The sequence below is a fragment of the Pogoniulus pusillus genome, chromosome 2 (assembly GCF_015220805.1).
Source record: "Pogoniulus pusillus isolate bPogPus1 chromosome 2, bPogPus1.pri, whole genome shotgun sequence".
Classification (NCBI taxonomy): Eukaryota; Metazoa; Chordata; class Aves; order Piciformes; family Lybiidae; genus Pogoniulus; species Pogoniulus pusillus.
This window is the reverse complement of record NC_087265.1, coordinates 4,354,804-4,367,390: the sequence shown is the minus strand read 5'-3', so window position 1 is coordinate 4,367,390 and position 12,587 is coordinate 4,354,804. Positions and strand designations below refer to the sequence as shown.

The following is a 12,587-nucleotide window of genomic DNA, read 5'->3' as shown; positions in this document are numbered from 1 at the left end:
TCAAGTAGAGTGCAGCTGGGATAACAGCACCTGTAGCTATTGCACATCTTTAGTGCCTGTCTTGGGTTTGCTGGGTCACAACCACAGGCCAGACACCAGCTGCAGGTCATTAGCAATTTGGAGTCAACCAGGACAGCTGATCTGAATTGGCTACAGGTGCATCCCACACAGACAACATCACTCTTAGTACAAAAGGAGTGGTTTGAGAAGAGAGGAGTTACTTTGTGGAGCCTCTTGCTTAGGCTTTTTTCTGATCCTGCCTCTCTTTTTCCTGTTTCCCCAGCTTTGTTTTCCTGTTTAGTGAACTTTGGGGCTGGATGTAGTATGATTAAATATTATTTTTGCTTTCAGAGCACTTTTGTTGTTTCATTAAATCTGTTTATTTTGTTTTTTTTCCTCCTACAGGTGTCCTCTCCTATTCCCTCACATCCTTCTCTGTGGCTGAGGGATCATTGGGTGATGGACCAGCTGCTGTGCTTTAGCCCCCTGGACAAGGTAAACCACAGACAGTTAGTTTTTGCTTTCAGATGTGTTTTTGTCCTCTTTAATTCTATCAAAATTGGAGTGGGAACTCAGGTCTGTGCTAGGTAGGTTAGCCAAGTCCAATAGGTGGCTGGCAGTGGAAATTCAGTATAATGTTCACCACTGTCTTATCATAGGTCCCGTTTCTGTTCCCCTGAGCAGCAATGTTAAACTTGTACACTTTGCCTATTGCTGTATGTAAATGCTCCTTGCCTCAGTTTTTGGCTGCTGGCCTTGTTTGTAGTGATCAAAGACAATCTTTTATCCCACCTGCAATGAAAGCTATCTGAAAGGAGGTTGTAGTGAGGCCAGTCTTGGTCTCTTCTCCCTAGTAACTAATGAAAGGAAAAGAGAGGATGACCCCAAGCTATGCCAGGGGAAGTTTAGATGGGATGTTAGGATGAATTTCTGTAGTGAAAGAGTGGCTAGGGATTGGAGCAGGCTGCCTTGGGGAGGTGATGGAGTCACCATCCCTGGAGGTGGTCAAGACATGAGTGTATTTAGCACTATGGGATGTGCTCTAGTGGTCATGGATGTGTTGGGCAGGAAGTTGGACTTGATTTTAGAGGTCTTTTCCAACCTCAGTGATTCTATGTGGCCCCATATGTCTGTCTGTGTTGGCTGTAGCACTGGATAACCACAGGACTGAAATTTCAAGGTAGTTCTGCTTCTGGTTTGTTGTGGATTTTTTTTGTTTGTGGGGTTTTTTTTTGGTTTTTTTTTGGTGTGGTTTTGTTCGGTTATCTTCAGGGTTTTTCTTGTGGTGGTTGGGGGATTTTTGGAGTTTCCTGGTGGAGAAAAATTCTTCACTCCAAAAGAGTGTGTTTAGAACAAGATACAGCCAACCACAATGTCTTTTCAAGCACCTGGGACAGAAATGACAACTCCTAATCTGAAGTAATTATTTGCTCATTTCTAAGTACTTTACAAACCATTAGGAACATTTTGCATCCTCCCTGGGGATATTCACAGGTCAGGCTGGATGAGGCCTTGGGGAGGTTAGTTGAGAGGTGTCCCTGCCCATGTCAGGGAGATTGGAGTAGCTGATCTCAAAGGGCCATCCTAGGAGTATCTGTGCACTCAGAGAAGGGAGGTTGTAGCCAGGTGGGGTTGGTCTCTTCTCCCAGACAACCCACAACAGAAGAAGGGGACACAGTCAAGTCGTGATGGGGAAGGTGTAGGCTGGATGCTAGGAGGGAGTTGTTGTCAGAGAGAGTGATTGGCATTGGAATGGGCTGCCCAGGGAGGTGAGGAAGCCACTGTCCCTGCAAGTGTTGAAGCAAAGCCTGGATGAGGCACTTAGTGCCATGGTCTGGTTGATTGGCCAGGGCTGGGTGCTAGGTTGGATTGGATGATCTTGAAGGTCTCTTCCAGCCTGGTTGATTCTATGATTTCAGTTCAGCATGTAACCTTGAATGAAACCTCCAGAGTATAAAACACAAGGTGAAAACCAAGCCTGTGTTGCATCTTCACCCCTCCATGTGTCTCTGTGCCACTGAAGTGAAAGAAAATCCTAGAGGTAAATGGAGCAGGCTGACAACTCTAATGAAGTTATGGGCTATGACTGGAGAATAATGGCACTGCTTGAAATGGCTGTGTGAAAGAAGAGGCAGGATGTGTCTAGTTGGTGACAAAAAGCACACAAAGGAGAGTGAGACCAGTGATTTTTGTCATATGAACATTTTACAGCACAATTTCATTGTAGTAAATATTGAAATGGAATACAAAAATTAGGCTATGATAGGGAAGAAAAAAGGATCTGATGCTGGAGTACTTGTATGTCTTCTAAAATGATGATTCTCTTCTGTCATGGATGATAATTTATGAGGTTGGCTTGTCCCCACAGAGCAAAAGGAGACACTGGAAATGTTTTATTTATGTAGGTTGCTCATTATAACAATCATGGAAAGCAAACATGAACACAGCAAAGGGTCCTGAATGGTCTGGATGTGGGGGAGCAGGGAGGGTAAGTGGCAGAATGTAGTTGGGAGTTTCAAACAGCAGCTCTTGGGACTTTTCAGCTTCCCTTAGCTGGAGCTGGAAACCAAGATGAGTGGCTGACAGGCCAGAGGGATGGGATGTCATCTGGAGGGACCTGGGCAAGCTTGAGAACTGGAACTGTGTGAACCTCCTGAGAGTCAGCCTCATCTGGGTCAGGGCAACTTCTGGTATCAGTACAGACTGGGAGTGATGTTACTGAGAGCAGAGCTCCAGGGCAGGCCGTGGTGCTGGACATGAACAGGCACTGCTGTGATGCCAGCTCAATCCCAGATGTGTCTTGGGCTGATCCACAGAGGCAGGGAGGAGATTTTGCCCCTCTGCTGTGACTCCACCTGCAATACTGGGGCCAGCTCTGAAGTGCTCAGCACCTGTTGGAGCAGGGCCAGAGGAGGCCACAGCAGTGCTGGCAGGGCTGCAGAGGGCTCTGCTGGGAGGCCAGGCTGAGAGAATTGAGCTTCTTCAGCCTGGGGAGGAAAGGACTCCAGAGAGACCTTCTGGTGGCCTTGCAGTGCTCGAAGGGACTGATCAGAAAGCTGGGGACAGACTTTTGGGCAGGACCTGCTGTGGAAGGATAAGGAGTGATGGTTTAAGCTAGAAGATGGGGAATAGAGAACAGGAAGAAATGTTTTCCAGTGAGGGTGGTGAGAGCCTAGCTGAGGTTGCCCAAAGAGGAGGGAGATGCACAATTTCAGCCTTGCCATTAACAGAAAGGCTAGGAACTAGATGATCTTTGAGGTCCCTTCCAGCCTAAAGCATTCTGTGATTCCATGGCCATCCCTGGAAGCACTCCAGGTCAGGTCATTTGTGGCTCTGAGCAACCTCCTGTAGTCACAGATGTCCCTGCTGACTGCAGAGGGGTTGACCTAGAGGATTTATAAGGAACCCTTCCACCCAAAACGTTAATGTGATGGAAGAATGATCACTTTCCAGCCCTGCTAGCCCTTTTCCCACTTGCAGTTGAGACCTTTTTGGTGCCTTTTGCCAGAAGGTTTGTTTCCTGCTGTGAGGAAATGGTGACATGTATCAGCAGTATGACACATAACCGAGGGGTAAAAGCTTTGGGTGACTCATTCGAAGGTTGGAGCTGTTTCATTTCCATATAATCAGTGAAGCAGATATTTAAACACAGCAGCTCAGATGTGTGTTAAAAAGCTGAGAGTGCCCCTCTCCCAACTCTCTTTTTCTTTTGGAAGCAGTCTGAAAAGTGCTGTAGGAAGCAAGTTTGGTGTTTTCAGGAGATGAGATCCTAGTTTGTCCCTTTGGGGAAGGGCTCGTTTGCTTGCCTGCTTGCTTTTTGTTTGTCATGCTTGCCAAACACTCTATCATTAGTTCAATATTTTGATTAAAAGACAGGGTTCAAAAGTAAATTTGAGTTTGGCAGCCTAACAGATCTCTGAAGAGTGTAACTCTGGTGTTTGCTCTGCAAACAACTCTGGAGAAGCCTCCAAATATGACCTCAAAACTCCCCAGCTGAAAATCTGCAGCAAAGGGAGGGAGATTCCTTGCCTGCAGTGTGTGTGTGTTTTCTCCCCCGCCTTCTCTTTTAAAAACATAGATAGCATGAGATAAAAATGAGCTTAATGAGCTCTGCATATCTTATCATAGTATTTTACCTTCTAGAAGCTGATAAGAGGTTTTCAGGAGTAAGAACTGCATGGATCAAGGCGCCGGAAATAAATAAGGGATTGGTTGCTTGGTTTCTTTCAACTCGGTGGTGTGAGGTCTGATCTTTCAGTGGCCAGAACAGAAACAAAACTCTGCTGAACTGTTACAGCTGTCTAAAATATCTGGGAGGTTCAGAGCATTGGTTTAAGCACCTACTACCAAGTGTAGCCTGAAGAATTAGTGTATGGCATTGGGAAGGTCATTTGTGTTCCGCTTGGCTACTTTGGCTTCCAGTGCTGACAGTACCTTGACGTTAGGTGTTGCCAGGTGTCACCCGAGAGGCTTACAGATAGCTAGAGATAGAGAAAACTCTCCCCTGGAGCCTGGAGTGCTGTCTGAGACTCCATTCACTTGGGCTCATTGGCAGGCTCATACCTGAAGACTGAAGTTCTGCTTTTTAGAACAGTGGAAGTAGTCACCTGAGGTTTTCTCTTCTGTGAAAGCCTAACAGCACTCACCTGTGAAGTGGTATGATGAAGAAGGGATATGTTTATGAGCTGAAGATGTGTAGCCTGGATAAAAGGAGGCTTGGGAGAGACCTTCCTGCTCTCTACAGCTCCCTGGAAGGAGGTTGGAGCCAGGCTGGATATCAGTCTCTCTCTTAGCACAAGTAACAACTGGTAGGATGAGAGGAAATGGCCTTAAGTTGCACCAGGGGAAGGTTTCAGAACAGTTTCTTTCCTGAAAGTGCTGTCAAGCACTGGCACAGGCTGCCCAGGGCAGTGGTGGGGTCTCCAAATCCCTGGAGGATTTAAAAGCTGTGTAGATGTGTTGCAGAGGGATATGGTTCGGTGCTGGGTTAATGGTTGGACTTGATTGTCTTGAGGGTGTTTTCTAACTTTAACAATTCAGTGGTTCTGTGGAATGTTCATCCCTCCTTAGGGACTCAAATGAGCTCAAAGAGAAATTCTTGGTGCAGAGCTGTGTATGCTGTGATCCCAAAGCATGGGGTGCAAGAAGGCATTGGTAGTGTTGGATCTCAGAGCTGGGGTGCTCACCTGGGAGTGACTTGGAGCTGCAAGGTCGAGTGAGTGTGTTAATGTATCTTCAGCTTTTGAAATAGAAAAGCAAGTGTGTGTGGAGTTCACAGACTAAGAGCCTATTTCCCTGCTCTCAGGGAGTTGGTGGGTCTGTAACTTGCAGTAAGTAGATCTGGGACACATCTTGGCAGAACCCAACTGAGTGAAAGAAAGTGAAACAATTTAGTCCAACTTGTCAGCTGAGGTTGGTAACAGTTGTTCAGACAAACAACTGCTGAACCTCATTATCCCTTTCCCTGTCAGGGAGTTCGTGGTTTCATCCCTTAGAGGAATCTGGATTTGGAAACAACTCAACAGAATGAAGGGAGGATGGAAGAAGGAAGAGATGCAGACACCATGAATTGGCAAAGTGGCTAAAATGAGGACAGGAGGTTGTAGATGATCATGAATGTAAAATGACATTACTGAGCACTGAGACAAAGAGGATGATTTTATATTTCAAAGGTATTTGGATCAGAGTCTAAAATAGCAGCAGGTCAAGAAGAGTTAACAGGCTCTGCAGCATGATGGAGAAAGCAAAATGAAAACCCAACCAAAAAAGCCCCCCAAACCATGAGATTCAGGAAGGGAAAAGTTCTAAGATGTTTAAGTGGTAAAAATGAGGACTTAAAATCATTTAATTGTTTTGGTTGGAGACACCAAACCATCCTTTAACTCTACCAAGTCTGGTGCTAAACCATATCCTTCAAAGTTACATCTCTGCCTCTTTCAAACACCTCCAGGGATGGGGATTCAACCATGTCCCTGGGCAGCCTGCTCCAGTGTTGGAGAACCTTTTCAGTCAACAGATGATTTTTCTCATTTACAACCTAAAGCTTCCCTGGCACCACTTGAGGCCATTTCACAGTATCATCAAGGTTGGAAGAGACCTCACAGATCATCAAGTCCAACCCTTTATCACAGAGCTCAAGGCCAGACCATGGCACCAAGTGCCACGTCCAACCCTGCCTTGAACTGCCCCAGGGACGGCGACTCCACCACCTCCCCGGGCAGCCCATTCCAGTGCCCAATGACTCTCTCAGGGAAGAACTTTCTCCTCACCTCCAGCCTAAATCTCCCCTGGCGTAGCCTGAGGCTGTGTCCTCTCGTTCTGGTGCTGGCCACCTGAGAGAAGAGAGCAACCTCCTCCTGGCCACAACCACCCCTCAGGTAGCTGTAGACAGCAATAAGGTCTGCCCTGAGTCTCCTCTTCTCCAGGCTAACCAATCCCAGCTCCCTCAGCCTCTCCTCGTAGGGCTGTGCTCAAGGCCTCTCACCAGCCTTGTCGCCCTTCTCTGGACATGCTCAAGCATCTCAGTGTCCTTCCTAAACTAAATTGAATCCTACGTTCCTGAAGTAAGATGGAATTTCAATACTGTTTTTAATAAAACCACTCTTCCCACTGAAGAGATCATAGAGCCACCCAGGTTAGAGGAGACCTCCCAGCTCATCCAGTCCAACCTAGCAGCCAGCCCTGTCCAATCAACCAGACCATGGTACTAAGTGCCTCATCCAGGCTCTTCTTGAACACCTTCAGCATTGTCCCTGCTTTTGTTCCTCAGTGTCCCAACTATCTGGAAATGATAACAACATGTAGTTGAACAACTCTAACCTGACAGGCGTTGTCCAGGTGGAAAGTTCAATCCAATGGCAGTGAAGACACCACTTCAGAGCTGTGCCCTTTTGGAGTGGTAAAACCTCTGCCCAGCTTGCACTGAAAACATCTCTGCTGGTGGTTTGATTCTTTCAGTTGCTGTTGTATGTAGATTCTCACCACAACTGGAATGTGCTCACCTTAAAACTGCTGATGGCTGCACTAATTTCTCTGTTGCAACAGTAGGGTAGGTCTAAGCTACAGCTGTAGGTCCAAGGATGCAGATCAGAGGTGACTACATTTAAACTGTTCAGGAAATTCATCTGTGATGGAAAGTTTATTGTTGTTTTTCCATGTGACATCACTGCTCTTCAGGTGCCAGTAATTGTAAACATCCCTTGTTTTCCATTCTTTGTCCCCTTAATCTCCTTAGGAGAATATCAGACGTTAAATCTTTTAAGTAGCATTAGTGTGGGTGCTCATCCATAACATATGAGAACTCCAGTCAGTTCTTATCACCTGCCCAGGACAAAATGTTTGCTGTTTTGCATGTTACTGTGCTGAACAATGAGATTTGATTCCACCAAGACTTTGCTTGGCAAGGGTGGTTGCAACTTGAAAAGAATTAACATGGGAAATCAGACTGACAGGACAAATTAGAGAGGGAGAGAAGATGTGCATGGGGAGGAAGAAGCTGTCTCATGCTGTTAGCTGAGCAACCTTTCCAAGGAGCATTTCAAAATGAGTTTGAAGGTGCAAGATCATCTCAGTGTAGTTGGCCTGATGGTTGTGCATGTCTGCATGGGCAAGGTCATAGGACGGAGGCAGTAAATGCATGAGAGAAAGTTGTAAGGAATTGTTTGTACAGCCTCTTGTTCCAAGCTTTCATCTGCACACACAACTGGAATGGAAGAGAGCAGCTTGTCTTCCTGCAGGAAATAGCTAATTGCTTACTCCTGTCAGTTTTACCTAGTTGCAAAGAGAGCTTCTTCTATGGCCCTTCATGCTCATCTCTTCCTCCTTGTTCCCTTCTGTCTCAAAACTCTTCACACATCCATTCTTGCCACCTTCCCTTACTCTTGAAAATGAATGAACTTCTGAAATATGAGACAGAAGTCTGATGCCTGTCATCTTTCCACCCATGGCACAAAGTGACTTTGCTGTTGTGTGGGGTTGTTTTGCTTCAGGCGTGGGAATGAGCTGCCCAGGGAGGTGGAGTCACCTGCCCTGGCTGTGCTTAAGAGTGGTTTGGATGTGGTGCTTAGGGCTATGTTTTAAGGTGAATCTTGCAGAGCAGGGTTCTGGGTTGGACTTGGTGATCCTGAGGGGCTTTGCCAACCTGCATGTTGCTGTGGTTGAGGAAGATGTAAATTGCACCTCTGAATAAAAAGAGAGGGGTCAGGAGTGACCTCACTGCTCTCTACCACTACCTGAAGGGAGCCTGTAGCCAGGTGGGGTTGGTCTCTTCTGCCAGGCAAGCAGCAACAGAACAAGGGGACAGAGTCTCAAGTTGTGCTAGGGAAGGTCTAGGCTGGATGCTAGGAGGAAGTTGTTGGCAGAGAGAGTGATTGGCATTGGGATGGGCTGCCCAGGGAGGTGGTGGAGTTGCTGTCCCTGGAGGTGTTGAAGCCAAGCCTGGCTGGGGCACATAGTGCCATGGTCTGGTTGATTGGCTAGGGCTGGGTGCTAGGTTGGACTGGATGATCTTGGAGGTGTCTACCAGCCTGCTTGATTCTATGATACCCTAATTTTGAAGCTTGGCTTGTGAAACTAGTCTGCTAGGAGCCAAAAAAAACCCCAACCACCTTTCTCAAAATAACCCAAAACCCCTGAGTAAAACCACCATGTAGGATTCTCACAAGGCGCTGATAAGACAGCTGACATCCTGATGCTGCTCCTGCTAGCTCCACAGCAGCCATGGGAAGGTCTGTTGGATCTTCCTTCACTTAAACACAGAGGCAATATGAACTGTGGTGGCTCCTGCCAGTCTCTGCAAGGAAACCTCATGACGATGCTGTGAAGAACAACAGAAAGGGCAGAGGTAGATGTGACTAAATTGGTGTCCTCCACTGAAGCTGCAGTACACAGAGGGTTGTGTGGGTGCATCTGGCTCTTTGCTGAGTGATTCCACCCTGCATCATCTGAGTTTGTTTCAGTTAACAAAGGAAACTGACAGTTAGGACATGGACTTTCCTTCTACCAATACTGTAACAGACCTTTGATTAAACCAAGATGAAGAAGTTCTATGCTCTGGCAAATCTGAGTGCCTTGGTGTGAACTTTGTTTTACCCTCATGCCTGTGGTTCAGGCTGGGTGCACCCCAGATTATTTTTCATAGAGGATGCATCAAAAAGTAACTTGCTGTTTGGCAAAAGTAGCTTGAGAGCAGAGCTAATCTGTTTGGAATCACAGCCACTGCTGTTGTTGGGATTATGGATCCTGCAGGAGCTGCATTCCACGGACTAAGAAAGCCAACATTTTTGTCTTGCAAAGCCACCTGGCTGCAGTTGATAGTAAAATCTGTTGTTAGCCCCCTTTTCTGTAATATAATTAAAACACTGCTGAATTATCTGGTTAATGTGGCCTGCCTGCTCCTGGAAGGCACACCCCTTTGTGCCTCCTAATCCTGTCCTTTGTACTTGGCTGTCCATGGCAGGGGCTGTGAAACCTTGTTTAAAGATTCTAGGATCTTCTTAATCCCTTCCCTGATGAGACACCCATTGCTGAAAGCTGGGGGGGAAAGGTCCATCTGGCTTGCAACATATGTGTTTACACTGTAAAATCAGTAAATACAGCAGTGTGCTCTGGGTGCCAAGAATTTCCTTTAGTCATAAATTGAGAGGCATTGTTTGGGAGTTGTTACTGGAGTTTACAGACATCACAGGGACCAGTATTGCTAATTACCTAAAACAGGGGAAAAAAAGCCCTGCAGCACTGAATTGGAGGTGGGAAATGTCACCCCTCTACTAATCTGAAGAGGTTGTCACAGAGGAGGAGTTAAATGTCTCACTTGAGTGTGCTTCTGGTTGCCATTATTTAGCTCTGTGTTTGCTCACTGGGACAAGGCAAGATTGGGTTTCACACCATCTCTTCAGCTGTCTGACTCTTATGTACCTGAGTGAGCAGCCAGGCTCTCTACAGCTTACTGGAGAGGTAGGATCCAAGCAGCTCCTGTTTTAGACTCCTAGGTGTCTAAAAGGAGATGCTGCAGCTGTCCTACTAATGGATCTATTAATAAATCACTGCTCTAATGAGGCCACAGCTGGAGTACTGGGTTCAGCTCTAGGCTTCCCAGTTCAGGAGAGGCAGGGAATTGCTGGAGAGTGTCCAGTGGAGGCTGCAAAAATGCTGAGGGGCCTGGAGCACCCTTGTGAGGAGGAGAGGCTGAGAACCCTGGGGTGGGAGAGGAACAGCTTGAGAGCAGACCTCAATAATTAAAGGGTAGGGGGCAAGAGGATGGGGCCAGACACCTGTCACTGTTGCCTAGTGACAGGAGAAGGGGCAGTGGGCACAAACTAGAACCTAAGAGGTTTTACTTACATGTAAGGAAAACTTGTTGGTTGTGAGGGTGCTGGAGCCCTGAAGCAGGCTGCCCAGAGAGGTTGTTATCTCTGGAGAGATTTCAGTCCCACCTGAACATGATTATACTGGGCAAGCTGCTGTGGGTGACCCTGCTTCAGCAGAGGAGTTGGGCTAGCTGAGCTTCCTTCCAACCCCCACTATGCTGGGGGGCTGTGAAGAGCAGGAGCAATACAAGCAGATGCCTATCAGGAACCCTAAGTTAAGCTCTCTGTCACACTAGGTGGCTGTGCTGTTTATCTGTGCCTTGTAGTGAAATGAATCATTCAACTTCTTAGCTTGGAGAGGAGATAACAAAAGGGTGACCTCATTTATGTTTATAAACCTGTAAGGGGTGAGTGGCAGGAGGCTGGAGCCAGACTCTGCTGGGTGATGCCCGGTGACAGGGCAAGGGACAATGGGTGGAGGTTAAGGCATAGGAGGTTCCATGTCAACATGAGGAGGAATTTTTTTTTTTCCCTGTGAGGGTGACAGAACCCTGGCACAGGCTGCCCAGGGGGTTTGTGGACTCTCCCTCTCTGCAGATATTCAAAACCCACCTGGATGTGGTCCTGTGTGATCTGCTGTAGGTGATCCTGCTGTGGCAGGGAGGCTGTGCTGTCTGGTCCCTTCCAGGCCTTGACATTCTGTTACTGTTTCTATCTGTGGATATTCCATCTCTGGGAGCGTTCAAGGCCAAGCAGGATGGGGCTTGGAGCACGCTGGTCTAATGGAAGATATCCTTGCCTATGGCAAGAGGTTGGAAGTAGAAGATATTTAAGGTCTCTTCCAACCTAAACCATTTTTGGCTTTGCTATTGCTTGTATTTCTACTTGAAAACTGGTTGAAACTCCCCTCTAAGCATACACTGGTTATTGTTCAGTGGTGTTGATGTGGCTGTTGTGCCTAGGGAGGGAAGAACATGGCTTGCTCTGCAACATTTTGTTCAAGTTTTGGGTTGGAAGTGTCCCCTAGATAGACCAATTGAGTTTTAAGAGACCGTTTAAGTAAGGAGTGAGTAAAACAGAAGTCCCTGGGAACTGTGATGAAATGGATCTGTCTGGCAGGCAGCAGTTGAAGCAAAACACCATTTCTTGTAGAGGTGATGTGGGAAGGAGAGCCTTGAACTGGGATTTCCAAGAGGCAGACTGGGTAACTTCTTGCTTTTTCACAGGAAAGTTCTACTCCTGGGGAGGAGCAAGAGAGGAGGTGTAAAATACACAGGCACACAGGATTGTCAGGGCTCAAAGGGATCGGCCAGTTCCAACCTCCATGCCATGGCCAGGGACAGCTTCACACTACAAGAGGTTGCTCAGAGCTACATCCAGCCTGACCTTACAGATTTCCAGGCATGAGACTTACACCTTCTCCCTGGGAAACCTGTTCTAGGATCTCAACATCCTCATGCTGAGTGACTTTTTGCTGATGTCTAATCTAAATCTCCCCTCATCTAGCTTGGATCCATTCTCCCCAGTCCTATCATGTCTGAATCATGTGAAAGGCAGAGGAATTCTGTCTCTGAGCCTGTTGTGACCTGGAATCAGCCTGCAAATGGTGAGCAAGAGAGTAGATTTGGAGAGAGTAAAAGCCACTTAAGAGAAACTGTGGATAGGACATGATCAAGAATGGTGTGAGGACAGTTGGTGAGCAAAGCCTCAGGTAATGGCAACTGTGAGGCTGCAGTGCTGAGGTTGTGTTCAGAAATACTCAGATACTGCTTGAGAAAAAAGATGGATGTTAGTGACTGCTTCCTTGAAAGCTGCTGCCCAGGCAGCTGGTTGAGTCGCTGTCCCTGGAGGTGTTCAAGCAAAGCCTGGATGAGGCACTTAGTGCCATGGTCTAGTTGGTTGGATAGGGCTTGGCTGATAGGTTGGACTGGGTGAGCTTGGAGATCTTTTCCCACCTGCTTGATTCTGTGATTCTGTACTGTCTGTGGTGGTGAAGGCTGGAGAGGGCCTAACAGTGGTGAATGTAAATCACTTGAGTAAAGCAGCAGAAGCTGGATTCCTAGCCACAAACCAGGAGGTTCAGGAGAGAGGCTGGCCTGAGTTCTGAGATGAGGAAGGGATGAAATAAACAGATCTAAGAGTCATTAATATACCAAGTGGGGACCAATTTCTGCATGGGGCAGATCAAACACTGTGGAAAGGGAAGAGGAGGAGTTCACAGACCCACCTACCCTGATTGCCTGTACTTCCAAAGCATGTTAATGTGTGTTAAAATACCAC

The 12,587-nt window shown here is 47.1% G+C and overlaps 1 long non-coding RNA gene across 2 annotated transcripts in view; it reads left to right on the top strand.

Annotated features, from left to right (window-relative positions):
* Positions 1–407: 407 nt before the first annotated feature.
* Positions 408–12,587, top strand: part of LOC135187527 (uncharacterized) — a 48,780-nt gene continuing 36,600 nt past the window's right edge. For both annotated transcript variants that reach the window (XR_010307359.1, XR_010307360.1), the window contains exon 1: positions 408–495. This is a non-coding gene — a long non-coding RNA (uncharacterized LOC135187527). The remainder of the gene's footprint in view (positions 496–12,587) is intronic.